Source organism: Pectinophora gossypiella, chromosome 1 (genome assembly GCF_024362695.1).
Source record: "Pectinophora gossypiella chromosome 1, ilPecGoss1.1, whole genome shotgun sequence".
NCBI lineage: Eukaryota > Metazoa > Arthropoda > Insecta > Lepidoptera > Gelechiidae > Pectinophora > Pectinophora gossypiella.
Window position 1 is genome coordinate 3,827,111 of NC_065404.1, and position 27,245 is coordinate 3,854,355.

A 27,245-nucleotide genomic window follows, 5' to 3' on the forward strand; every position below is an offset into this window, starting at 1 on the left:
GCTTATGTCACTCTCCATCGCCTCAAATATCTCTACTTAAAAATCACGTCACGTGGTCGCTTCGTTTTGCCGTGAAAGACGGACAAACAGACACACACACTTTCCCATTTATAATATTAGTAGGTATGGACGTATGTGTGTACATCTTAACACACAATGCCCCCTATTCCTATAGACACATCCTAATTTTATTTTAATTTATACTTGTAATTTTCTTTTCACCCGAAACGGAAAGGGACTGATTGATAACTGTTAATATTAAAATGACTGAATAACCCGGGCGAATAAAATAGGTATCTCGCTCATATGCAATCCGTTTGACGTGGTCTATCAACTTATTTCTGTAAGGTGATTGGCCAATATAAAGTTTTGGAAGGGTCTTTCAAATTTTTGCCTAAAATTGACGTGTGTTCCATAAATTTTATGCCTGTCGATTACCCGTTCCTTTCTTTTTCAGCGGATAAGAAAATGACAGGTATAACTTAAAATAAAATTAAGTGGTGTGTACAGGAATCAGCACCACATTAACATCGTGCGATTATACGATGGATAAATGCATATATGGCGCCATTATGAGTAGTTACGATCGGCTATTTTCATTATCTGCTGATAAATACAGACATTAACGGTCGTTGGCAACCCATGGGACAGTTTGAAAATTGTGGATAATTTCATATCGTTATGCGAAGGTTGTATGGACTTGCTATGCCGTATGTGAAATGTGTAGTTTGCGCGTTAAATAATAACATATATTGTAAATACAAACAGCCTCCGTGGTCTAGTGGTTAGAGCGTTAGGCTCTCCGAGCGTTACGATCTGGAGGTCCAGGTTCGATTCTCGATGGGGACATTGTCGAAATCACTTTGTGAGACGATTCCGTGCTTCGAAAGACACGTTAAGCCGTTGGTCCCGGCTATTAACCGTAAAAACACCTCCACCAACTCGCATTGAAACAGCGTGGTGGAGTATGCTCCATACCCCCTCCGGTTGATTGAGGGGAGGCCTGTGCCCAGTAGTGGGACGTATATAGGCTGTTTGTGTTATTTTATGTGTAAATACAAACGTAAGCGATAATAGTCATCTCAATTGAAGTGTCGTTGAAGTACTTCCCTAAGTGATGGAATGTGTAATTGGACGATTTAGCTGATAACCATTGATTGGGATAGATAGTACCATTTGGGGTCAATAACCCTGAATGTTGTGGTTAATATGGATTTGTATAGGCTGTTGTATATAATATGTAAAGCAATGCCGTAATAGCAATCTATCGTAAACCTCAGTCACCGCAGCATATACATAAATTCATGTGCATTCTGTCAGTCAGTGCCACAAACGGTTTAAGGACTTTGTGGGCACATGAGTGGCACTGCAGTCGCGATCATATGACAAAAGCAATTTAATGTGAGCTTTGATCGAAACTACATCTTACAAGGCAATAAGAATAGAATATAATAGAATTAGTTTATCATGAAAGGACGCCACACACAAAAAAAATACAACAACATCATTTCAAATTTCCACTAAAACAATTACAAAAAAGCAAGACGGATGTTAGTCGAAATGATCATAAAGTGGTGGTAGACGCCCTGAGATAAAAGGGCCTCACTCATCACAAGTCGCGGCGTGAACCACGACGCTGATATTAGTGGGACCCTATTGGGTGACGCACGAACATCGTGTTCCATAAACATGTGGAGCCTGGGCATAAGGGCCTGTTTCAACACTGGCGAGCGCGCGTGTAAACTTTGATGAGAGAGAAAGAAGCGAATGTGCTGGTGTTTAAGGATCATAGTAAGTGGAATTCCTTGGTCTCCGTACCCCAAAGGGAAGTAGGCGTGATATTATGCATGTGTACAAAAAAAATAAGTACAAATCTATTGGTAACATAAGTTATATGTCAATAGTACAGTAATGAGCAATAGCATGTACCCACTTTAGAACCCTGTCGCACTATCATATTTGACATTTAATGAGACTTACGGTTTTATTTGTCAAAAAAGTTAATGTGACATGGTTTCAAAGTGGATAGGTACATATTAGTACTCATGACCGTACAGACGATGGTAAGTACAATAATTAGGTGTTTACATCATTGATGTCAATGGTGTACATTACATTATTTTAACATAGAAATTAACGGCCTTTGTGGTCCAGTGGTTTGAGCGTTCGGTTCACGATCCGGAGGTCCCGAGTTCAAATCCCGGTGGGACATATCACGAAAATCACTTTGTGATCCCTAGTTTGTCACTTTCTGATCACCAGATTGACCGAAAGTAAGTAGATGTGGTATAATAATAAAATATGTTAATAATACATTACTTATACATCATAAAAACAATAGCAAGCAACATATAACGATTCATTACACACACAAAATCTTTGCGTTTACTTTACATACTTCTTTTGTGTACCACTCAATTTTGATATTTTATGTTTTTGTTTTGGCTTCACTTTCCTATAGTTCTAAGGTTATAAACTAGGAGTTCCTTAAGAGGTTGGGAGCCTGGTCATCTGTCACACAGGGTCACATCACACCTAGTATCGACACCAATCTCTCACAATGGCACTATAGTGTGTATCATTACCCTAGTTAAGATTACATAATTTGTGTTACCTTTGTGAAGAGAAAATAAAGATTTATTTTATTTTATTTATTCATTGTTATAATCGATTTGAGTCGCGCGGACTATAGTTTCAACTTGGCAAGTCAAAGGTACAACCATTGCAAGAAGAACTTGAGCATCCACGCTTCACCTCAGCTTTCTGTTAGACTAACAAGCTGTAAAATATCTATCAATTTTAAAATATACGGGAATTTCTGTAAGCCCAACTGTACTGGCGGAAAAGGAAGTTTGGATGGTAAAAAAATATACGTGGTCGACTTTTGTTTTATACAGGTACAACTACAAAAAGCGTATACCGCAAATAGAAAATCAAAGCCGAATAAAATCCACTAGGATTTCATCACCATGAGTGGGGTAGCGAGTCACTGTGCAAATATGTACTTACTAGATTTTTGTACATAAAAATTGCTACTTACATTGATATTTACATAGGAGAATAACAAGTTTCGTGGAAGGTTCGGGATAAATATAAAAACGTAGCAGTTAGACTGCGTTTCCATTGACGCGGAGCTGTGCGGAGATGAGCGGAGATGTACGGATTTGACCAATCACAGCGTTCGAGAGAGCGAAAAACGAAGACGCTCTGTCACTCTCTCCCTCACGGGGATTAGTCGATTACTGCACATCTCCGCACAATTCCGCGTCAGTGGAAACGCAGCCTTACTTTTGTATAAATGCTAAAGTAACTTTCTTTGTCTATGAATCATCTGTCTACCTGTAACCTTTTCACGCTAAATCCGCTGAAACGATTAAAACGAAATTCGGTATGTCTATAGTTTGAGGTCCATAAAAGAATATAGGACAGTTTTTACTACCGAAATCACCCCGCAAGTTTTGGAAAGGAGTGGAATAGGACATGTCGAACAGAAGGGTTAAAAAGGCCATTTCGAAGCAATTCATCTAAAAACCAATATTGCAATTTGACATTTGCGCAATGCAAACAAATGTAAATAAGCAGATTTTTAGATGAATTGCTTTAATGTGGCCTTTATAACCCCCCTGTGTTTTAAAGCCTTAGCCTTCCTTTTCCAACTCTACCACTTAACCCGCATCATAAATCGTTATTTTTTTGTGAGTCTGCTTTCAATCATTCTATAGATAGATAGATAGACAAAATACTTTATTGAGCACAATAGACACAAAATACAGAGATAAGGACACCATATACAGAAAAGCCCAACAGGCGGCCTTATTGCTAATGCAGCAATTGCTATCTATCTGTTCGAATCATCTTGGCATCCCTTTCTCAATTCTCATAATTACATTTTCTACTAATGTCTAGTTTATAACAATTAATTGTTATTCTTAAGCACTTATAAGACACAGGCCCTGTTGTGGACTGTATGTAGAGGGTTCAGGGTCAGGACCTTGAGTTCAAATTAAGCGATCTCGATCGAATTCCAAGCGTATTTATTCTCAATTATTTATTACATTTCATGTAGTACAATGGGGTGTTACATAGGCATAGGAACTAAAACATGGACCCTGCAGGGCAAGAAGGAAGAGTGTATTAAAATTAAAACTTATCATTTAAAAATTCGTCTACTGTATAATAGCTCTTTTTTATTCGGCACAATCGCCCACCTTAGGTACTATTTTTGGGTTCACAACTAGTTAGGTATTACGTGCTGTCTACATCTGTTATCCTATTCTAACAATAGTGACGTCTTGCTCTAATGTTCCGTCCTTTTCTAGCGGCGCCTTCTCGCTCTAGTACGGCGTCCGCAACAGGCCCTATGTAGAGATCTCTAAGAAATTGCAGACGGTTTTCCGTACATTGAGGGGCTTCAGGCGTAACACCGGATTAGTAGGTCACACATCTTCATAGGTATACCTTGTAAATATTATTATTACTACAAGTGCAATACTATTCGATTCATGCTAAGTCGGTATGGATAGCATGCTGGATCAAAGAAAAATATGCCTTATCTCTTATGTGAACTGATAGGTGTTAGTGACATCGTAACGAATACTGAGAGGAATGATTCAGCTCATTATTCTCAGTTAATATCAAGTGGAATTTTCCATCGCAAAAGTATAGAATTGAAAATAATTCAAAAAAACTAAAAAATAAGCCATGAATTTTGTTACGGAAAATTCCACTGGATATTAACTCAGAATCATGGTCTGAATCATTTTCTCTTTAGTCATCACCAGCCCATTAACGTCCCCACTGCTGGGGCACGGGCCTTCCCCATGGATGGATAGGGAAATTTACACCACCACGCGGGCCCAGTGCGGATTGGTGGTTATTAACGACTGCTAATGTAGCCAGGACCAACGGCTTAACGTGCCTCCCGAAGCACGGAGGAGCTTGAGATGAAATCTTTTTTTTTGTGGTCACCCATCCTATGACCGGCCTTTGCGAAAGTTGCTTAACTTCAACCATCGCAGACCGAGCGCGTTTACCGCTGCACCACCGAGCTCCTCAGTATTCAGTACGATATCACTGAGACTCTGTATAATATCTTTAACGCTTTAAGGACAGAGGGACAGGAAAGAGAGAGCCGTTGTAGCCCAGTTAGAAGAACGCTTGACTCTCACTGTAAGTTTGCAGGTTCGAATCCACGCATCACGGGCCTTTGGGCTCACGAACCGGAGGTCCCGGGTACGAGTCTCGGTGGGGACATATCGTAAAAAACACTTTGTTGCCCCTAGTTTTATTGGGTCGATATAAGCTGACAACCCGATTTTCCAAAATAAGATGATCCGTGCTTCGGTAGGCACGTTAACCCGTAGCTCCCGGTTACTACTTACTGATTTGAGTAGTCGTTACGTCAGGGGTCTTTGGCGATGCAATAATAACCCTAACATCAAGGTCTATGGGGTGGGTAATCCACCTTACAACCTACACGATAGAAGAAGATAGATTTTGAGTTACATGAACCCTAGGTTCATAAACTTATTGGTCCAATCAAAAAGTACTCTAATATCGAAACAAGAACGTCACAAATCAGAGCAGCTTTCAATTCAGCTGTCAACTACAATAACAACCTAAAGGCGCTTTTATTTTAATTCCACTTTAATTCAATGTTCAAATCCGGCGCAGGTAGTATGCAAGGCGCATGCGTGGCATGTGCCATTAAAATGTGCACGCGGCGACGGCGCCGGTGGACACCCTGCCTGACTAGCCGCGAGTTGCGGATAAAAAAACAGACGGACAGACTAGAAAATGATAGAATCAGAATCATTTATTCAACGTAATTATCATAGATAAACTTGTTGAAGAACCATGTAACATTTTTGAATTTACGTCATTTCACAAGGTGTTATTGCTGAGAAGAAGAAATGACAAGAAACTGCAACAGCAACACATCTTTTAAAAACCAATGAGGGTATACATTACAAGTTATTTAATAACTAGAGGAACACATTAAATACCAGACATTTTTATCATTTAGGTGGTCATTAATCTTATAATAAGCTTTTTTACACAAAGTAAGCTTCTACTATATAAGGGTTCCGTTTTCCTATTGAGGTTTGGAACCCTATATATTTTATATATATTTATATATATATTATACCGCGATTGTAGTTATACTCCGTTAATGAATATAAAAATAAATTTATTATGAAAAAAAAAAGAAACACAGTGCTATTAAGGCTACAGGCTTCTCGCGCGCGGCTCGATTTCTATAGAGGGCTTCGACCAATAGTCGTACGACTTTTATCCACGTAGATAGCATTCGCTGCATCTATTTATCGAAGCATCACAGAACTCGTGACACGGACGCAAGAACATACAACTTTATATCGCTCTTTCGCCGGTAGTGGCTCTTATGCCAAAGCTTGTACTTAACTACCTACTGACCGATTGATTTATATCAAGCACCGGTTGAGTGAAAAGTGGTTATTTTGCTCGACATAAAGTACTGATAGCGCTTAACTTTAACTAGTTTGTAGTTTACATTCAAAATATAGACTGTTATGAACATAAACAAACATAAATAGCCTATATACGTCCCACTGGCGGGCACAGCTCCCCTGAATCAATCGGAAGGGGTATGGAGCATACTCCACCACTCTGCTCTACGGGTTGGTGGATGTGTTTATACGACTAATAGCCGAGACTAACGTCTTAACGTGCCCTCTGATGCACGGAATCATCTTACTTTTTCAGACAATCAGGTGATTAAAACTTGCAAAGTCCTTACCAAACAAAGGACAGTTTCACAAGGTAATTTCGACAATATCGCCATAGGGAATCGAACCCAGATCTTCAGATTTTGAGCTTAAAGCTTTAATCACTAGACCACGGAGGCTGTTATGACTTGATATTATTATAAATCCATCTCTGAAGTTCACTATTATTGGCGTATCATAGCGATGAGATTGTCTTTCCCTTGCTCTATGTACCTAATAGATTTATTTAGGTCAATAAATAATTATGTATTATAAATAATGAACCTGTTTCTGGCTGATAAAGAAAATACAAGTATGTTTTTTTAATAATTTAAAATTAAGACTGTTATATATCTTCCAAAAAGTATTATTTTCAATAACACAAATTGCGTAGGTATTGCAGTAGGTACCTAAGTAACATATTAAACAGAGTTGAAGAGGGCGAATAGACAGAGTTTGAATCGTCAAACTCAACAATCGTTCTACAAAGTTTGCAGAGATGCTTTGGGTAAATAGGTCAAGTTTATAATTCAGTTTGAACTGATAGAATGTAGATATATTGGATCTCACAGCCACTAGAACTCTTATGATATAAGTACCTTCTTAGACGACTTAGTTACAACGTTAACAGAGGCTTTAGGCAAGTTGCAAACGGGTATGACTATTCATCATCATTCCCCTAGCATCATCCCGTTTTTGACAGGGTTGGTTTCCTCACGATGTTTTCCTTCTAAAATCTAAATTAGTTAATCTTTGGTTTAGGCCTGTGCTGGATTTGAACCTGTGACCTCAAAGTGAGAGACAAGCGAAATGGTTATGATATGACTATTGACAGTGATAAAAATGTATGGGATTGACATAAGGTGTCATCATCCATAATTATAACATTTAGTTAGGACATATTTAAACAAAGTAAAACGGTACTTACGTGTAAGCCAATTACAAGTGAACACAACATTCATCATAAAAAGAAAACAAATATAATATAATAATAATAATTATTATTATTATTATTTCTAATCCATAATAATTATTATTTTTATTTTGTACATAGCTGTAAGTGAACCATAAATAAATAAAATAAATAATAAATATTATATTTATATCACTATCACTGCCGATTATCATAATGGTTTGCAATTTGGCTTATGCCATGCGCTATTATTTTACCAAAAAAAACAAACATTTTAATAAGAAAATGTTGTAACAGTAAAGTAAAATTTTACTTTCCTTTACTTTTACAACATTTTCTTATTAAAATATTTGAACGCGTTTAACTACGATCCGGCAGCGATGTGGTATAAGGTGGAGGAAGCAAACTGAAAAAGTGCCTATTTAAGTGTAAGCTCACGATTATACAGGGTGTTAGTGACATCGTAACGGAAACTTTGATTGATTGATTCAGAGTTGATATCAATAATTTCCGTCGCAAAAGTGTGGAACTGAAAATAATAAAAAAAAACACTATCATAAATTTTGGTCCAGGAATTTCCACTTGATATCAACCCAGAATCATGGTCTGAATCATCCCCCTCAGTATTTGTTATGGTGTCACTGACACCCTGCATATGAATTATTTGGTTAATAAAAATATTTAAATTTGGAAATTATCAGGGAATCTAGTGGGATTAATAAATTGTATTTTATATTTCAGGTAAGTAAGAATTGTTCGTGGTCCTACTAATGGAACTGATACAGTAAGGCAAAAAAAAAATTACTTAAGTACTTAAAATTAATATCTTTCATGAACAATGTTTTATAATTACAATAAATCCTTTGATATTACAATTAAACTTCCAGACGACAAGCGAGCCAATGCGTTAGGTATTATAAAATCGTTTTAATTGGTCAGTGTTGGGGCGACATAGACTCTGTTTCATGCAACTCAATGTGCCTAAATATAAGTATATTGCATCATCATCATCGTCCCTAGCATTATCCCGTTTTTCACAGGGTCCGCTTACTTAACCTGAAAATTTGTCAACTCCAGCTGACCTTGCAACCCGCGAAGGCAAAACCAGCCCAATACAGGTTAGGCCACCTCCGAAAATGCATTTCTCGGGAATGTGGGTCTCCTCGCGATGTTTTCCTTTGCCGCTGAGCACGTGATAATCATTTATGAAGAATGGTTTTTCACCTATTTTCATAATTTTACATCTGTTAGTCAACCAAATGTCATTGGTAAAGCGTATTAAATTTACCTTCAAGTTAACAGGAATGGTCTATACGAAACAATAGGTGTGAGAAATTATATTAAATAGAATATTATCGTCTCCTACTCCTATTCAACTACTCGCACTCTGGGTTGATGATGTTAGTAATCCACTTCGCAACCCACACGATAGAAGAAGTGCCACTCTCCGATGGCCGTTTTGTCGTTTTTCCCTTTCATTTGTTTAAAAAACAATTCAACTGCTTTTTATTCATCAAGTTTCGTTATAATTTCTAACTATTGACGGAGCGAATTGCTATAATTTATTATGTCAAAACCGTCACCGTAGCGTGCCGGCGCTTATTAGTTTGTATACTGTGTTAGTACTGTATTTTACTTTACTGTGGCACTATGGGATTAATCGTGATGTCTTTAACCTTGACGGTAAAATCTAGTAAATTGATGTGCCTTTAATGACTAGCAACTTCGAAGATTATTATTGTCTTTGATTACTGAGCTGTTGGCCTCTTTAAAAGAGAAGCCATTTAATGATATGGCGTCCGTTATTTTTATACTTCCACATAGTGACGTTTTTCAACCAAACCTCGATTTCGTTCAATGAGGAACTTTCCAGGCTACGTTCCTCAAAAGTAATATAGATGGCGCTGTACAGATTTTTCCTCGTTTAATCTTCTAATTTCATGGATAACAGTATGTACCAATCTATTGTGTTTGTTTTTGGGTATAAATAATGACCCTTTTTATTACACCCAGACACAATAAATTTTCCATCCATTATTATTCTGATCAAATAACATACATACATAAACTCACGCCCGTAATCCCTAATGGGGTGGGCAGAGCCACAAGAAATCAAAGACAACTTGCAGCCACTGTTGATACGATGTCGTAAGCTGGATATGATAAACCTTATGGTGATAAGGGATCAGCCTATCGCCCATAACATTAGTCCATCATGTTAGAGGACACAATCCCTCTGTCGGTTTTTACGACATGCCCGGGAAGACAAGCAGCTGAACGTGTTCTATGTTTTTTATTTGCTCCCAGAACAGCATAGAAGCAAATCTGATCAAATAAAGAGAAGCAATATAGGTAGCAACGTAATTCTATACGTAATATGATCCCAATATCAAGCAACAATTATAAATGCTTTTGCCATTACATTGTATGTTGAAATAACTATACGCCAGAGTAATGAGAAAATAGATAAATTGTCAAATAGATAAATAGACAATTATCACGTTAAGCTTTACAACGCTATCTATATTGTTGTTGGTGAACGTAGCCTGGAAAGTCCCTCATTCATCATCATCATCATCATCATCATCATCAGCCGTACGACGCCCACTGCTGGGCATAGGCCTCCCCCAAGGATCTCCACGACGATCGGTCCTGCGCTGCCCGCATCCAGCGGCTTCCCGCGACCTTCACCAGATCGTCGGTCCACCTTGTAGCGGGCAATGGAGAGAGCTATGCTTGGTATTTCCCTGCTTGATCGAATCAGAAATGAGGAGATCCGCAGGAGAACTAAAGTCACCGACATAGCTCGGAGAATTGCAAAGCTGAAGTGGCAGTGGGCAGGACACATGGCGAGGAGAACCGATGGCCGCTGGGGCGGTAGGGTTCTGGAGTGGCGGCCGCGTGTCGGACGACGCTCAGTGGGTAGGCCCGCTACAAGGTGGAAAGTCCCTCATTTATTTATTTATTTATTATAGGTTATCAACATGATAATCATTAATTTCATTCATTATAAATATTGAGACCACATTACTTGGATTGTGACGGAGTTATCTATAGCGTCGTGTTGTTCACAAAAATCTGATCCGAATTCGAAAGACAACTAGGTACGTGGTTTTTGCAATAAGGAGAAGATAAAATATTTCTACGTAAAAAATGTACCTACAGAAATTACACGTATTATATATACCTCTTCTTCCTTTAAAGTAGCGTGGAAAATGCTGCACCGACAAGAGTGTGGCTCTTAAATTGATGATGATAATTATATACTTCTACTATTAGAAATACGGAGTATAATCATACCCCCGACACACCGTTCGAAAAACGAAGACGCTCTGTCACTCTCTCCCTTACGGTGATTGGTCGATTCCTGCATATCTCCGCACAACTCCGCGTCAATAGAAACGCAGCCTAAAAACAGCCAATTATTAGCAATTCATCTAAAAAAAACAACATGGCAATTTAATATTTGTAATAACAAATGGCATAGGTAGCTACCGCATTACTTAATAATTTTTAAAGACATCCATTTCATATAAGTATAAAACCGTATTTTTAATATTTTTCTTCTATCGTGTGGATTGTGAGGTAACCAACTTCATCAACCCTGGTGTCAGGGTTATTATTGAGCCGCCAAAGGCCTCTGACATGACTCATGTACCGACTACTTACTTACATCAGTAAGTAGTAACAGGGACCAACGGCTTAACGTGTCTACCGGACTGTATTTAATTTATCTTTTAAACTCGTAATCTAGTAGCATTTTATCTTAAATCAATCAGATTTTATGCTCTACATAACCGGTGGGTGATAACGTTGATCTAGCCCTAAAATGGTCCTTAACACGACTTACGCTAAAATATACTTTTAGTCCTTTCCTCTTTACTTTACCAAGTTGAGATAACGTTCAAAACCCTTCAACTTATAGGACTTACGGTAGAAATTGTCTATACAATATTATGATAATTTATGGGGACTTTACGGCTGTCGGCAACATCAAAGCAAAAGCAGCCATTTTGGTATCGAAGGAAAAAGTGCTGATAAGTAGGTTCCTTTGTTGCTTGCTCGTAAAGTTTTGGCAGGCGCATTCAAGTTGAAAGAGGGAGAATCAACTTTCCTTGTAAATTAAGTTATACATTTTGAGAGTGTCATTGTTAGCCGAGTTCTATGATGAGTTCTAGTTTCATAGATGAAGAAATAGTGATGAAAAATTGGTATATTTTGGTTACAATTCGTTCGGTATGCGTTATCGTGAGCGGAAAATAAAAACGTATGTCAATGAAAAAACTATTCTCAGATTAGTAGTAAGGGTTCCCACACATAAACATGATACGACACATCGCGTTGTACAACGATGCGGCGTCGTTTCACGATACGACATCGTGACGTTAGATACTCACGATGTAATCCTGCGCCGTTGTTATTAGAAATTAAAAGACGACGGATGATGAAATGGGTGGATCCAGTATCTTCTGAATATCTGTCTTTCTTCGTCTTCTTATTAACAGAAAAAGCAGAATGCATCACCCCAACTGTATCGACGGCATCGTGCCGTGCGTGCCACATTACGATGTCGTAGATTTTTTTACTATAAGATTCCCTTTGACATTCAGAATTTGCCTTTCAACTGTTTTAAGACAGTAGTTAAACAAAAACTTTACAAAAAAGGTTATTAGAAAGTTAGTGATTATTTAGAAGATATGAATGCATGGGATTAACTGTCTGAGAACTGATATTAGGCGGCTAAATTACTCAATTGTATAAAAATATTTTATGTTTATTTTATTTTTTTTAAAGAACGTCTAGGGCCCTGTGCCGAGGTTTTTCTTGCAGCTTCTTTTCCCCGGCTATACAGGTTGTGAGAAGCTGCAGTAGTTTTAGGCGGATGAGACGTTTGTTATGTAAAAATTGACGATTCAAAGTGTAACTATGTTACCTACTGAATAAAGATATTTTTGAATTTGAATTTGAATTTCCACGACGCGACATCGTATCGTGTTTATGTGTGGGAACCCTAACGTTACGTTTTCTTAGACAGTTACTTAAAGGAGCTTTTCGTTATTGTAACTATGGTATATCTATGTTTTTGCTTATGGTTTTATGTCATGTCAAAATATTTTTAATAAAAATGCAAGTGCCGTTTTATTGAATATATTACAAATGTACAGGTCCGAAACTATACGGACGTCTCTCAGAGATGGAAAGGCAAGGTTGTTAGAGTACTGGGGTCAGTGCACTATCTGGTGAGAACGGATGATAGCGAGACCTGCAAGAGGCACGTCGACCAGATGCTGTAGACCTCAGTTACAACCAATAGTGGCTAACTGCAATATTTAGGGGGGAGACCTGTGGTATATCTATGTTTTTGCTTATGGTTTTATGTCATGCCAAAATATGATTGATACAAATGCAAATGCCGTTCTATTGAATATATTACAGTAACTATCTACCTATCTAACTTCAGTAGATATAGTATAAACTGACACGGAATACCCTAGTAAGTCTCATTAAAACTTCCCAACGACTTTGAGGCGCGATCTCCTTTGATGCCCATAAAAGGTCTGCATTAATGTACTGGACATATCGACGCGTTGGTCGAGTGAGAAATTCCTGATGTAGTTTTAGCACGCTTTTTATATTAAAACTAGTATTTTGTATTGAGTGCAACGTCGCTTACAGACGAATGACGTTGGCATAGAATAAGTAATAACACTACGTATAGAACGGCAACTCTCCGCTCCCCACCAGCGGCTGAGCTAGGTTTATCTCACCCCCTCGAACATAGTTTAAACTTGAATCGTATTGTGTCAGACGTCACACACACAGATGCACGTGTACGATAATGTCAATGTGTAGTGTGTGTGGATGACGAGATGCTCTCTCTCTTCTCCTGAGATTGATTGGTCGTTAGTGTAGACGTCGTCTACATGCCGCGACACGTCGTCGACACCATCATCGCTCGTCTGTACGCGCATTAATAAAGGTATTACATCTATCCAGCAATCATTCGTAAATCATTACTTTTTATTCAAGCAAAAATCGACGTTCTACATACATACATACATAAACTCACGCCCGTAATCCCTACTGGGTTGGGCAGAGCCACAAGTAATCAAAGACAACTTGCAGCCACTGTTGATACGATGTCGTAAGCTGGATATGATGAACCTTATGGTGGTAAGTGATCAGCCTATCGCCCATAACATTAGTCCATCATGTTGGAGGACACAATCCCTCTGTCGGTTTTTACGACATGCCCGGGAAGACAAGCAGCTAAACGTTTTCTATGTTTTTTATTTGCTCCCAGAACAGCATAGAAGCAATCGACGTTCTAGTATGCTGATTGACGGATTACCATGGGAATACCATGGTAAAACCACGATCACGCCATAGACAAAATTATTGCCGACGAGGTTTAGAAAAATCCTTATTAACATTGCATTGATCTTTATTTATAGTCATACGCTGATTGATTCCATCGGCACTAATAAAATTGTGTATGGTGTGATCATGGTTTTACCATGATATTCCCATGATATTCCCACGGTAATCCGTCAATCAGCACACGACCCTACAAATAACGATGCAGTGCTGTAAGAATAAGGTCGATTTTTGTTTTAATCCTAAACCGTGATTGACGAATGTTGGATAGATTATTATTGCGTATGGCAGACAAAAATAAAATATCCTGCATCCAGCTTAAGCTCCCCTAACCAAGTCTCCGCCGCATCCGTCACACAATGCAGCTCGGCTATGCCACCTGGGAACCGGTGCAGAGGGCACTCGTTCACTATGTGAGATATGGTTTGATCCAGGTGACCACATTCACAGTAAACAGTTGGATAGATGTAATATCTCTACATCCACCGCAAGATGATCTAATAGTACCCACACCTCACCAAGCTTTCTGTTACACCAACATGATAGGCGGTGAGCCGTATCGCCGTCTATAATGATCGCGTAAACTGTGTTAGTGAAAACTGTAACTCACTGGTGCAAATCCAGTACCGGTGTTCGAAGCGACTCTCTTTGAGAGGCAAGCCACAGGATGACAGTGATCATTGTTTTTCTAATGCAAAAAAAATCGAGCGATAGAGTGTATACTCTAGTTGTAAAATAAAGAATTATACACTGCAAGAAACTGTAACTTCAACAATACAGTTGTTCAACAACAATGTAATTCTATTCTACAATATTACGGGGACTTTTGTTCTTTGATTCCTACTCCGGTGAATTCCTTTTGCAGCTGCATTCTTATAAAAGCATCATTATCCGACCTACCCATGTAATAGATATTGCACTATGAAGAGAAAAGAAAAATAATAACATTTTTAGGACGTCCATTTTAGGAAAAGAATACTGTAAAAGAGGAAAAAAGACACTGCTTTTTTCATTATTTCCCGTTGTTGATTAATATTCTTATTGTGTGTTTTAAAACTCAGTTTAATGTGAGTCGGAACTGAATGAAGAAGGCTTATTTAAAGAATGGATATTCCTTCAATGACTTTCGTTTTAGGGTTCCGTACACAAAGGGTAAAAATGGGCCTTACTATTTCATATTGCCGACCTGTTGCCATTATTGATATTGAGGAAAAAAGGGCAAAAATGACATGTTTGTTGTACCCCTTTAAATATTTAATATTAACATAAATAATATTGAATATGAATATGAATATATATTATAATTATATTTTTAAGTATTTGATGTTATAACGGCAACAGAAATATATCATATCTGTGAAAATTTCAACTATTTAACTATCACAGTTCATGAGATAACCTGGTGACAGACGGACGGACAAACAGCGGAATCTTACCCTAAAAATTACATACGCGTCGAATTGAGAATCTCCTTTTTCATTCGTTTAAAAAGTCAATGAACTTTAAATTAGGTAAATTATTGTATCGATATATGTATGAAGTGTTGAACGCGCGTAATTGGTAGATCCCATAAATTTCACTCATAATAAATGATAGCATAGTATGATAAACGTTCTCATCAGTGCTAAAAACTGAAATGTACTGGTTTATTCAAATTCAAAGAAATATCTCTATTCGGTAGGTAACACTTACACTTTGAATCGTAATTTTTATATAACAAACGTCTCAGCCGCCTAAAACTACTGCAGGTTCTCACAACCTGTATAGCCGGGAAAAAGAAGCTACTAGTAAAAGCTGGGCACAGGGCCCTAGACGTTCTATTTCAAATTCATACCAAAAAATCTAGTTCATACCAAACTTCCATTGTTAGTAACCGACCACAATTATCTTCATAGTCATTTAATACAATAACTTACGTGGCTTTTATTATCATCATTAGGTATTAATAAATACCTACTTACATACAAAAATAAATAATAATATACAATACAATTAAAAAAACATAAATAAATACGCTGCCTGCCTAATGGCCGCTGGGGCGGAAAGGTTCTCGAATGGCGACCACGTGTCGGATGACGCTCAGTATGTAAGCCCGCTACAAGGTGGACCGACGATCTGGTGAAGGTCGCGGGAAGCCGCTGGATGCGGGCAGCGCAGGACCGATCGTCGTGGAGATCCTTGGGGGAGGCCTATGCCCAGCAGTGGGCGTCGTGCGGCTAATGAAATAAATAGACCTTAAAGGCCTCTCCTCATTCAACCAAAAGGGGAATAGATATGTATCATACTCCACTAAGCCACAGAGAATAACATGTTAAAAATTAAGGTTTTTATAAGTAAATGGTATTCGTAAAAGCGTGCGTTGGCGCACTAACAACTCAAGCTAAGTTACGAGCTCGTTCATCGGAACAGGTGGGCTAATTGCCTCAAACTACCTAGTTTGGCCCTTTCAATTGCTTGTTATCTCGACTTCAATGCATTCTTCAAATGGTGTGGATTTTGAGTTGTAATAAACTTGTCTTGCAACAAGCCCGTGCGCATGAGTTGGATTTTACACGGATTGTTATTTTAGTCCCAGAGAAATTATAGATTCCCGATGGGTACATTACCGAAATAACTTTGTAAGACTATCCTTTTTTTGGTAAGGATATAGCGGGTTTAAATCAATAATTCGAAAGTAAGATGAATCCCACTCATCCTCCTACCATTATCCCGTTTTCCACAGGGTCCGCTTACCTAACCTGAATATTTGACAGGTCGGTTTTTTACAGAAGCGACTGACTGCTTGTCTAACCTTCCAACCCGCGAAAGAAAAACCAGCCCAATTCAGGTTAGGTCACATACTTACCTCCAAAAATGCATTTTTCGGGAATGTGGGTTTCCTCACGATGTTTTCCTTCCCGTTGGTTCCAATAGCTGTAAAAACTCCCACTAACCGGCAGCGGAATAGCGTGGTGGAATATCCCTGGGTTGATTGATGGGAGGCTTCTGCCCAGCTGACATATATAATGTTATATTTAATACAATATATACCTACTGTTTACAAAGACTCAACAAGATAAAGTTTACGTATCGATAATTCAAGACACGTACGGAGGTTGAAGTTTTGAAGTCAAGTCCAGTCTCATTAACGCAAAAGGGACTCCAAACTTTTGCTTATTTACCTAGTATCCGTCCCTAAGTAAGAACTATGTCACAGAATAAATAATACCTAATACTAACAACGTCGGGTCATTCTCATTAGTTATTTATCTGTTCATACGTCTGAAATAAATATGGAATAGAAGAAAGAGGATGGAAAGGCCCTTACGCGCATTTTGTATGAGAACTGTTGTCGCTAAAATTCACCTCATACACATGACGTTCATAATAATTAAAACAAAAAGAGGTAAAGAAGAAAATAAATATTGATACACGAAGAGTGTCGTAACTCTGTAAAACCGAGAAAATAACTCCAGGCTGAAGGTTATGTGTATCTGGCCAGATTTACCTTATTTTTTATACATACATACATAAACTCACGCTCGTGTTCCCCGAAGTGGTGGGCAGAACTACAATAATCAAGAAACTATTTGCAGCCACTTTTGATACATAGTCCTAAGGTGGATAATGATAAACCGTATGATTATAGGGGATCAGCCTATCGCTCTTACAGGTGATCCATCATGTCCGACAGGACGCTGTCCCTTTGTTGCCTTTTACGACATGCACGGGAAGATAGGCAGCTGAACGCATTCTATGTTTTTTCTTTACTCCCATTCCAGCAGAGGAGTTACCTAATAATATTAGTGCAAATTGAAGATTGTAATTATTTTATGAATGTAACTCCAACGAGTGCTTATAGCACCGCCCACACTGCTTCAGTCCTATTTAGTAGCATTTGGGCTATTAGCCAACCCAAACGTTAAAAGTTTTGTCTTCGAACTTATCTGAGTCAATGAAAGCTGAAATAGGTCAATAGCCGTGACCGAAGTATTAAGTGGCTTTCAAAGTAAACGAGCTCAAAATATAGCATTAGGTAAACGATTAATATTGTAATCCAATTCGGAACAGAGACGAAAATTCCTTAAACTACAATCATCGTTTGTAAGTAATAACAAATAATATAATATCATAAACCTTTTTTACAAAGCGACTTCTAACTCTAATTATACTCTTAGGAGAATATTTCAGCAATTTCAAATGTCTTTGTATCGGCGAATACTATACAATGTGTTAATGACATCGTAAGGAATATTGAGGGAGATGATTCAGACCAAGATTCTGAGTTAATATCAAGTGAATTTTACGTCGCAAAATTCATGACTGTTTTGTGTTTTTTAAATTATTTTCAATTCTATACTTTCTTCTGAGTTGATATCTAGTGGAATTTCCTGTCGTAAAATTTATAAAAATTAAGTGTTTTCTTTAATTATTTTGGGTTCCTTACTTTTACGATGGTAAAGTCCACCTGATATTAGAACCATGGTCTGAGACACCCTTCAAAGTTTTCGGTACGATGTCACGAACAGCAATTACATCTCGTGCCGTCATTGAACAGGACACATTGGTTGTTCATTGAAATGGAGGTGTAAATCTCTAAGAGAATGAAAAAGAAAGACAGATGAAACTTGGAATAGCTTGATATTTAGCTGTCTTAATCATTGTTGTCTCTAGAACGGATTATATGGAAACCGTAATTGCTATCCTATATAACGCTTACATCCATGTAAGAGCAACTATAGACAGCATAGATTAGTGAGAGAGAGAACGCACTACCAGTCTGGGGACGTCGTTCGTGAAATGTTTAACATCAAGACATACAGCAGTGTGTCAGCCAAGTTCGCGAAGCAAACGGGTGACACAGCAGCAGGTTAAATTACACGAAATATTTTCTGCCACTTTCGATCCAACAAGCAAGTTGCTAGCCATGTACTTAGTTAAAAGTATTTTTGTAATTACTTATTTCTTTTTATTTTGGTGCAATAAAGTGTATTTGTATTGTATAAAATATATTTGCTCTACACAATTGCAATTTAGCGTCTCTAGTAAAATTGTCTTTATATTTTCAAATCTCTTATTCCAGTAAAATATATTTTACCGTTTACTTTTTTTTTTTACCGTTTACTTCACTCATAAAAAAGTTTGAGCCCTTTCAGGTGAAAAAAATATTATGTTAAGTTAGAATTTTAAATAAGACATAAGACGTCGAGGAATGATATAGAAGACAAAATTCATACATTGTATGTTTGGAACTGTATTAATATCGTTGTTGTTGGTCTATTTTACGTTTATGCACATACGCGAATACATCGTCGTAACAAAACGTGTATGTACACGTAATATCGATATTAGTGTGAACTCAGATCTGGACCTGGATTCGGACCGGGAATCGTTATCGGTTCCCGAATCTAACCCGATCCTGGAGTGTGAGTCCGGGTTGGTATTATTATTATTGCATATGGCAGACAAAAATAAAATATCCTGCGTGGATCATATATCCAGCTTAAGCTCCTGTAACCAAGTCTGTGCCGCATCCGTCACACAATGCAGCTTAGCTACCTGGGAACCGGTGCAGCGGGCACTCGTTCACTATGTGAGTTATGGTTTGATCGGGGTGAGCACATTCACAGTATGGCGACTCCTTTAAGCCCCATTTATGTAAGTGATGGTATGACTTTCCATGGTTGGTCCTGCACCGGTTCAGTCGAGTCCAGATGTTTCGGACCGAAAAATCAGTCGGGTTGGAATTAAGTACCTAATGAAGATATTATAAGGGCATGTTATCCAGATCTCACTTTTTTTGCTACGAACTTGGCCTTCATTCACATTTATGTTTTACGTGAGATTATTTCTTCACTCTTCGCCTGGATGTACTTGTACGAGTAAGAAACAATTAAGTTCTACTTTTGGAATTGTTGGAAAGTCTCTCTTTGTCTTGGCCGAGACGACTCGAGCGCACTTGTCTAGCCGGAGAGTCGCTCTCCTAGCTCTGTGGCTTGTTAACGTTTTGCAAATAACACAATACGGTTGACAACGCAAGTTTTATTTAAGGTAAATTAGCTTATGGCTATGTAGTATAGCTCACAACTTCACTTGTAACTTCTCTCGTGTGGGTTGTGAGAGCAATGACCGACTTTATCAACCCGCTCAGGGTTACTGTTGAGCCGTAAAAAGCCCCTATAAGTAAGTGCCGAAGGCAGGAGGAAGCACGGATCATCTTACTTTCGGACATCAGATAATCAATACTTCACAATACAACACCATTTATTATTATAACAATTGACAGTTGAGTATTTAAATATTGTCAAAAAAGAAAATTCTTTTTATGTGCTTTTGTTCTATAATAATAATAATATGGGGAACCTAATAATTAGCCTCAATTTAGCTTATGTTTCTACTTATATTAAAGGTACTGTTGGGTTGTTGGTGTTTCTTGCACGAATTACAGTGTATTTCGGAAATTAAACCACTTGTTATCACGTTGCGTTGTTTTATTTACGAGAGCTTGTCACAGAATTGTCATAGACAAAAAATATTTTTTACTTTTTAATTTGATATAATACTAAGGTAAGGTAGGGTATGTTTGTCGGTATGAATTTAATTTTACTTTATTTATTTATTATATTTTTACATATTAGCTTTAAGCAAGAACATACCGCCCCCCAAAAACGAAGTTTTTAGACAATGATATACAATGAATTATGTTTGTTAAACAAGACTAACATTCTTACAAAGTGTGCTAAACAATACTAATTATACAACTTACATTTATTTACTTTTACATTTTACAGTTATTATTTGAGATCAAGTTATTTTATAAAGTTATAAAAGCTACTAGACACTATTGGTACTATTTATGAAACAATTTACATGAGTTTACAAAATGAAATTTGAATTATGTTTTCAAACATTTTAAAGTTACTAGAAATTGAAACATTTCACATTAATTTCTATGAATGATTAATCTTTTTTTTTTAACTTCAACATTTAAACATAAGTTTTAAAATAAAATTTTAACTTACATTACAAAACAAATTTCTAACTCCAAATTACGTAATATAAAGTTACACTTAGTTATTTTTAACTAACAGTGAGTACTAAGTACAAATTGAAAACAATATTTGAATAAGGAACACAATTTATAAAAACAATTAATGAATATAAACTAATTATTAATAGGTAGTCCACAAAGTTTAGAAATGGATCTTTTGATTATTTTATCACCACATTTGAGACTGTACACTCGGCAGATGCCATCCTGGCCTGGATGTTTGTCTGTGATTCTTCCCAGTGCCCATTTTCCAGGTGGAAGATTGTCTTCACGGATGAGCACGACATCACCAAGTTTAAATTCAGGTTGGATCTTATGCCACTTGGGTCTTTGTTGTAGTCTCGTTAGATACTCTGTCTTCCAACACTTCCAAAAATCTTGAACAAGCTTCTGGGTATGTTGCCATCTTGATAAGCGATTCAAGTTAATGTCTTTTATGTTCGGTTCTGGAACATTTACAGGAGCTTCGCCTATGAGAAAATGTCCCGGTGTTAGTATCGTAAGATGTTCTGGATCAGAAGTGTCAATAGGATTGAGCGGCCTTGAGTTTAAACATGCTTCAATCTGGCAGAGGGTGGTGTACATTTCTTCAAAGGTAAGATTAGTGTTTAAGATTCTTTTCAGGTGATATTTAATGGACTTTACTCCGGACTCCCAAAGTCCTCCGAAGTTGGGGCTGTAGGGTGGAATGTAATGCCATTGAGTGCCATCTTCTGCTAATAAATTGACTAGATCGGCTGGTAATTCAAGTTTAGCTTCTGTCCATAAATTATTGAGTTCTTTACTAGCTCCAACAAAGTTAGTTCCTCGATCACTCCACATGTGACAGCATCGCCCTCTTCTTGCTACGAAACGCTTGAAAGCTCCGAGAAATGAATTAGTGCTAAGGTCTCCTACTAATTCGAGATGTATGGCCTTGGTAGCCATGCATATGAATATACATATGTAGGCCTTCTCTGTCTTACTTCCTCTTCCCTTGGATCTTAGTAACTGAAGAGGACCCGCGAAGTCTACGCCTGAGTTATAAAATGGGCGTGCAGGTGTCACACGAGCTTCGGGCAGATCTCCCATCAGTTGATTTCGGTTGGTCGCTCGATGCTTGGCACAGATGATACAATTGTGTATAGTGGATTTGATCAGATTTTTGACTCTGGTGATCCAATAACGAGACCTTATGTAGTTCATCATTAATTGGACTCCTCCATGCAACGTCTTCTTATGAGCGTCGGCGACTATCAGGGTAGATAGTGCATTCTTACTGGTAAGTATTATTGGATATTTAACGTCTTCATCTATATCTGCGTAACGTAGTCTTCCTCCAACTCTTAAAATCATCTTATCATCAAGAAATGGATTTAAATTCCTTATAGTGCTCTTCTTATCAATAGTTATTCCAATTCTCAAATTAATTATTTCTTGCTTGAACTCACTTTCTTGAACTATTTTTATACAACATTCTAATGCTTCATTTAATTCTTGTGGTGTTATTGCTTTATTTTCTTCGCTAATGTTTATTCTTTTAAATTTCAAGAATCTTCTACAATAAAGAATTGTTTTTGTCAAATCCAGTAAGGTATCAAAGTCTTCAAAATTGGTAAGTATTGTTTTTTCTTTCTCTTCTTTAGTTTTTAAGTTTACATTAATATTTTTTCTTTTTTCCAGGTCTATATCGGTGTCTTCGAGTTGGTGCATTTCTACATTTCCTTGTTTTAGCCATTCTGGCCCTTGCCACCATAGCTTTTCTTTCTTCAAATCCTTCAGTAACATTCCACGAGAGGCTATGTCAGCGGGGTTGTCGTGAGATTGTACATGAAACCATTTTTCCCCAATGTTGTCTAGGATAGTAACTACTCGATTCCTTACAAATGTTTGCCATCTTCCAGGATCTCCTTTCAACCAGGACAGGACTATCGTGGAGTCAGTCCAAGCGAAAATTTGTGAGGTAGGTATGCGAGTTGCTTCACTGATTTGGTTCAAAAGTTTTGATAGAAGAACGGCTCCACATAACTCTAACCTTGGTAGAGACACGGGCTTTATAGGTGCTACACGACATCTGGCTGCTATTAGCTGAGTTTTGTATACACCATGCTCATCTATTACTCTTAAGTATGCAGCTGCTCCATATGCTTTCATAGAAGCATCGCAGAAACCATGTATTGTTGCTTCAGGTAAGTTGTCTTTTGTTGTTTGTAACCATCTATCTATTTTTATTACTTTCAGGTCTTCAAAATTTTGTCGTATTTCTAACCATTCTTTTTCTATTTCAGGTTCTACTTTCTCATCCCAGGTCACTTTCTTCAACCATAATTTTTGCAGGAGCAATTTTGCAGGTAGTATTCCAGGAGCAAGCCATCCTAGTGGATCAAAATAATGTTGCATTTCAGCTAGGATACTTCTTTTTGTGATTATCTTCTGTGGCTGTGGTAAGTTCATGTTATATTGGAGAACATCTTCACCTAAGTTCCAGGATAAACCTAGTGTTCTGACTGTGCCACCAAGATTCATATCCATCTTTATATGAGTGCTTATTTCTTCAGGACTAAATTCTTTTAAAAATTGTGAATTGTTACAAGACCATTTTTGTAATTTGAAACCTCCTTTCTTTAAAATGGTTGTAATGTCTCTTGCTACTTGTAACGCTTCTTCTACAGTATCTTGTCCAGATATCAAGTCGTCCATAAAGAAATCTCTTTGTATTATGTTCTTAGCTTCAGGATGTTCTTCTCCTTCATCTTCTGCTACTTGTTGCAGGGTTCTTACCGCGAGATACGGAGCGGAAGCGGTCCCAAATGTTACTCTCAACAGTCTATAATCTTTTGTTTGTTCTTCAGGGTCATCACGCCATAATATTCTTTGATAGTCTGTATCTTCTTTCGTGACAAGAATTTGTCGGTACATCTTCTCTACATCGGACACAAATGCAATTTTTCTTAAACGCCATCTCATGACTATGCTTCTCATATCTTCTTGTAGTTGAGGTCCAACTAACATTTCATCATTGAGACAGATGTTGTTTATGTCTGGTGAAGAGGCATTGAAGACAACACGGACCTTCGTCGTGTCACTTGCTTCTCGCACGACTGCGTGATGTGGTAGGTAAACAGATGGTTTTTCTATTTCCTCTTTCGGTACTAGCTCCATGTGATTCAGTTCTATGTATTCTTTCATGACTTTATTGTATTCTGTTTGTAGTTCTTTATTCCTTTCTAGTCGTTTCTCCATTTGATTTAGTCTTTTCATTGCTATTTCTCTTGTTTTCCCTTCTGTACTTTTCGGTGGTTCTGTTCTAAAAGGTAGTTTCACGATGTATCTTCCTTCTTGATTCCTTCTTACTGTTTCTTGATATATTGTTTGACATGTTTCTTCTTCTTTTGTGTATTTGTTTCTATCATCAGCCTCTACTTCCCATAATTTGTATAGAATGTCGTCGAAATCTATCTGGTGATGCATTACCATAATTGGTTCATTTGAAGTGTCGCTCTGTATATTACCAAAAAGTATCCATCCAAGGCTTGTTTCTTGTGCGCATGGTGAGCCAGGAGGACCTCTGATGATATTGTTCTTCAATATTTGAGCATATACTTCTACACCTAGCAGGACATCTACTCGACCAGGTTGATTGAAGGTCGGGTCGGCCAAAGTGAGCGGTTGAATATGTGGCCAGGCGTGCGGCAAGTTCACCAATGATTTGGATGGTAGCTGTGAACATAATTGTGTAGGCATGACATAAGCTTTTAGAGTGAGTTGGAATTCTTCTTCATATTGTGACAACAATTGTATTTCTACTACATGATGTATTGCTGTCTGTGTAGATCCCACTCCTGATACTGTTCCACTTGTTGGTTTCTTCTTAATCTTCAAAAGTTGTGTGGCTCTTTCACTTATAAAGTTTGCTTGTGACCCTTGGTCTATTAGTGCCCGCAAGATCAATGTTTGTCCATTCTTATCCTTCACAGGTATCAATGCTGTAGCTAACAGTGCAGTGGACTTCTTCATTGCCATATATGATTGAATTGCAGGTGATGAATTGTTCTCTTCAATAGGGTCTTCTTCTACTTCTCCTTCGATTTGACTGTGATGAGTTTGCGTATTGTCTGACTGATTTGTATTCTTATTTTGATGTAGCAACGAGTGGTGACGTCTATTGCATACTCTACATGAAACTCGTAGTCTACATTTGTTTGCAGGATGCCCAGGGATCAGACAATTGTAGCATAAGCCTTTGTTCTTGGCAAACTCGCTCCTTTCCATAGGACTTAGCTTGGTGAATTCTGGACAATGACACAACGTGTGATTTCCGTTACAGCTGATACAGGTTCTCTCCGAGGTTGCAGATGACACATGGAATGATTTTACAGGTGCTTTGTTCTCTCTTGTGCTTGACATAATGGGCGTGACTAATTCAAGTGTGCGGAATTTTGCCTCTAAAAAATTCTTCAATTGGTCCCAGGTAGGTAACTCATCTTTATTTGTAGTATATGCAAAATCTTCCCATGCTTTGTGTGTGTTTTCATCCAATTTCTGTACTACTATATAGATTATTACTGGATCCCACTTGTCTATACATACTTTTAGATTTTCTAAATTGTTTAAGCACTCTGTCGTTGTATCTAATAGGTTTTTTATCCAATTTGCAGTAGGTGTTGTAATCTTTTTCTGTCCAAATAGTCGTTTTAACACAGAATTGATTATCAATCTTTTGTTTCCATACCTTTGTTGTAATATTTCCCATGCATTCTCATAGTTGGCTTCCGTTACAGGAATGTGTCTCAGTAGGACCTCAGCTTCGCCACCCACACTTGTCTTCAAATAGTGTAATTTTTGTACTTTAGAAAGTGAAGTGTTGTTATGAACTAGTGATGTAAATAAGTCATTGAAAGTTGTCCATTCTTCATAGCGGCCTAAAAATGTAGGAAGTTGAATACTTGGCAGATTGACACGTGGCACTGATGTGAATTCGGGCTCTACAAATGGGTTTTTTACTTTAGTTTCAAGCATGTCTCTTAAATCACCTGATAATGTTAAATACAGTTCTTCATATTGATAATAGTCCTCATTCACAAAATAGGTTATATTTGCCCGTTTTTCCTTTGTTGTACATTTGATTAGGGATTGATGTAATGATTTGAAAGCTTGCCAGTCTTCTTCAATGGATTTAATTCGAACTTCTATGTAACCTTTCGTCAGTCTTTGCTTCGGACATTTTTTTAAATTAACTTGCGTTTTCACTAACATTTCCGCCTTTTCTTCTAACATTGCTAATATTTCTTCACTAGTATAACTCATTTTTGTAGTTTATTTCTTCCAATTGTCGTAAATATTGTTATTTCACTTTCGTAAACAAATTTTTCATAACCTCACTTTTGGTGCCGGGCGCGTGTTCTGTATTTCTTTTGTAATCCGTTTTATTCGCACAAACTGATTGTATACTTCTTCATAATCCGGTTCGATATCGACCATATGTTGGGTTGTTGGTGTTTCTTGCACGAATTACAGTGTATTTCGGAAATTAAACCACTTGTTATCACGTTGCGTTGTTTTATTTACGAGAGCTTGTCACAGAATTGTCATAGACAAAAAATATTTTTTACTTTTTAATTTGATATAATACTAAGGTAAGGTAGGGTATGTTTGTCGGTATGAATTTAATTTTACTTTATTTATTTATTATATTTTTACATATTAGCTTTAAGCAAGAACAGGTACCGTGCTGTTAACTTTCCTCAATAAATTTAAAAAAATATATAATATATGCATCACGCTACCACATTCTGAATTATAATTGTACGCTTTGTAACGGTGTAGCACATAATTATATTCAACCTCAAACTCTATCATCGACAGTTGAAGTGTCACATCAAATTCGATTCATATGCGCTTTGTCCTGGAGCATATTATGGCGTAAACTGAGTCCACACAGATTCCCAGGTAGAAACTTGGTACTTAAATGACTAACCACAGACGAGACTCATTCACATTTTGAAACACAATTTTAATGCCTTGATCTTTTCACATAGCAAAATATCTTTGTGAAGTATTAGCAGTGGCTATCGTACCAGGCAGCAATTGTGTGTAAGGGTCAAAAAGGGTTTTGTACTATTATTCTTAGGCATTGAAAACATCCCTTTAGTTGGGTCTAAAGAGAGGGATTTCCTTTTGACAGATGTCTGTGTAGATT

The 27,245-nt window shown here is 37.5% G+C and overlaps 1 protein-coding gene across 4 annotated transcripts in view; it reads left to right on the plus strand.

Moving 5' to 3' along the window:
* Positions 1–27,245, plus strand: part of LOC126380382 (dual specificity calcium/calmodulin-dependent 3',5'-cyclic nucleotide phosphodiesterase 1) — a 281,501-nt gene that overhangs the window by 26,633 nt on the left and 227,623 nt on the right. The window lies entirely within an intron of this gene.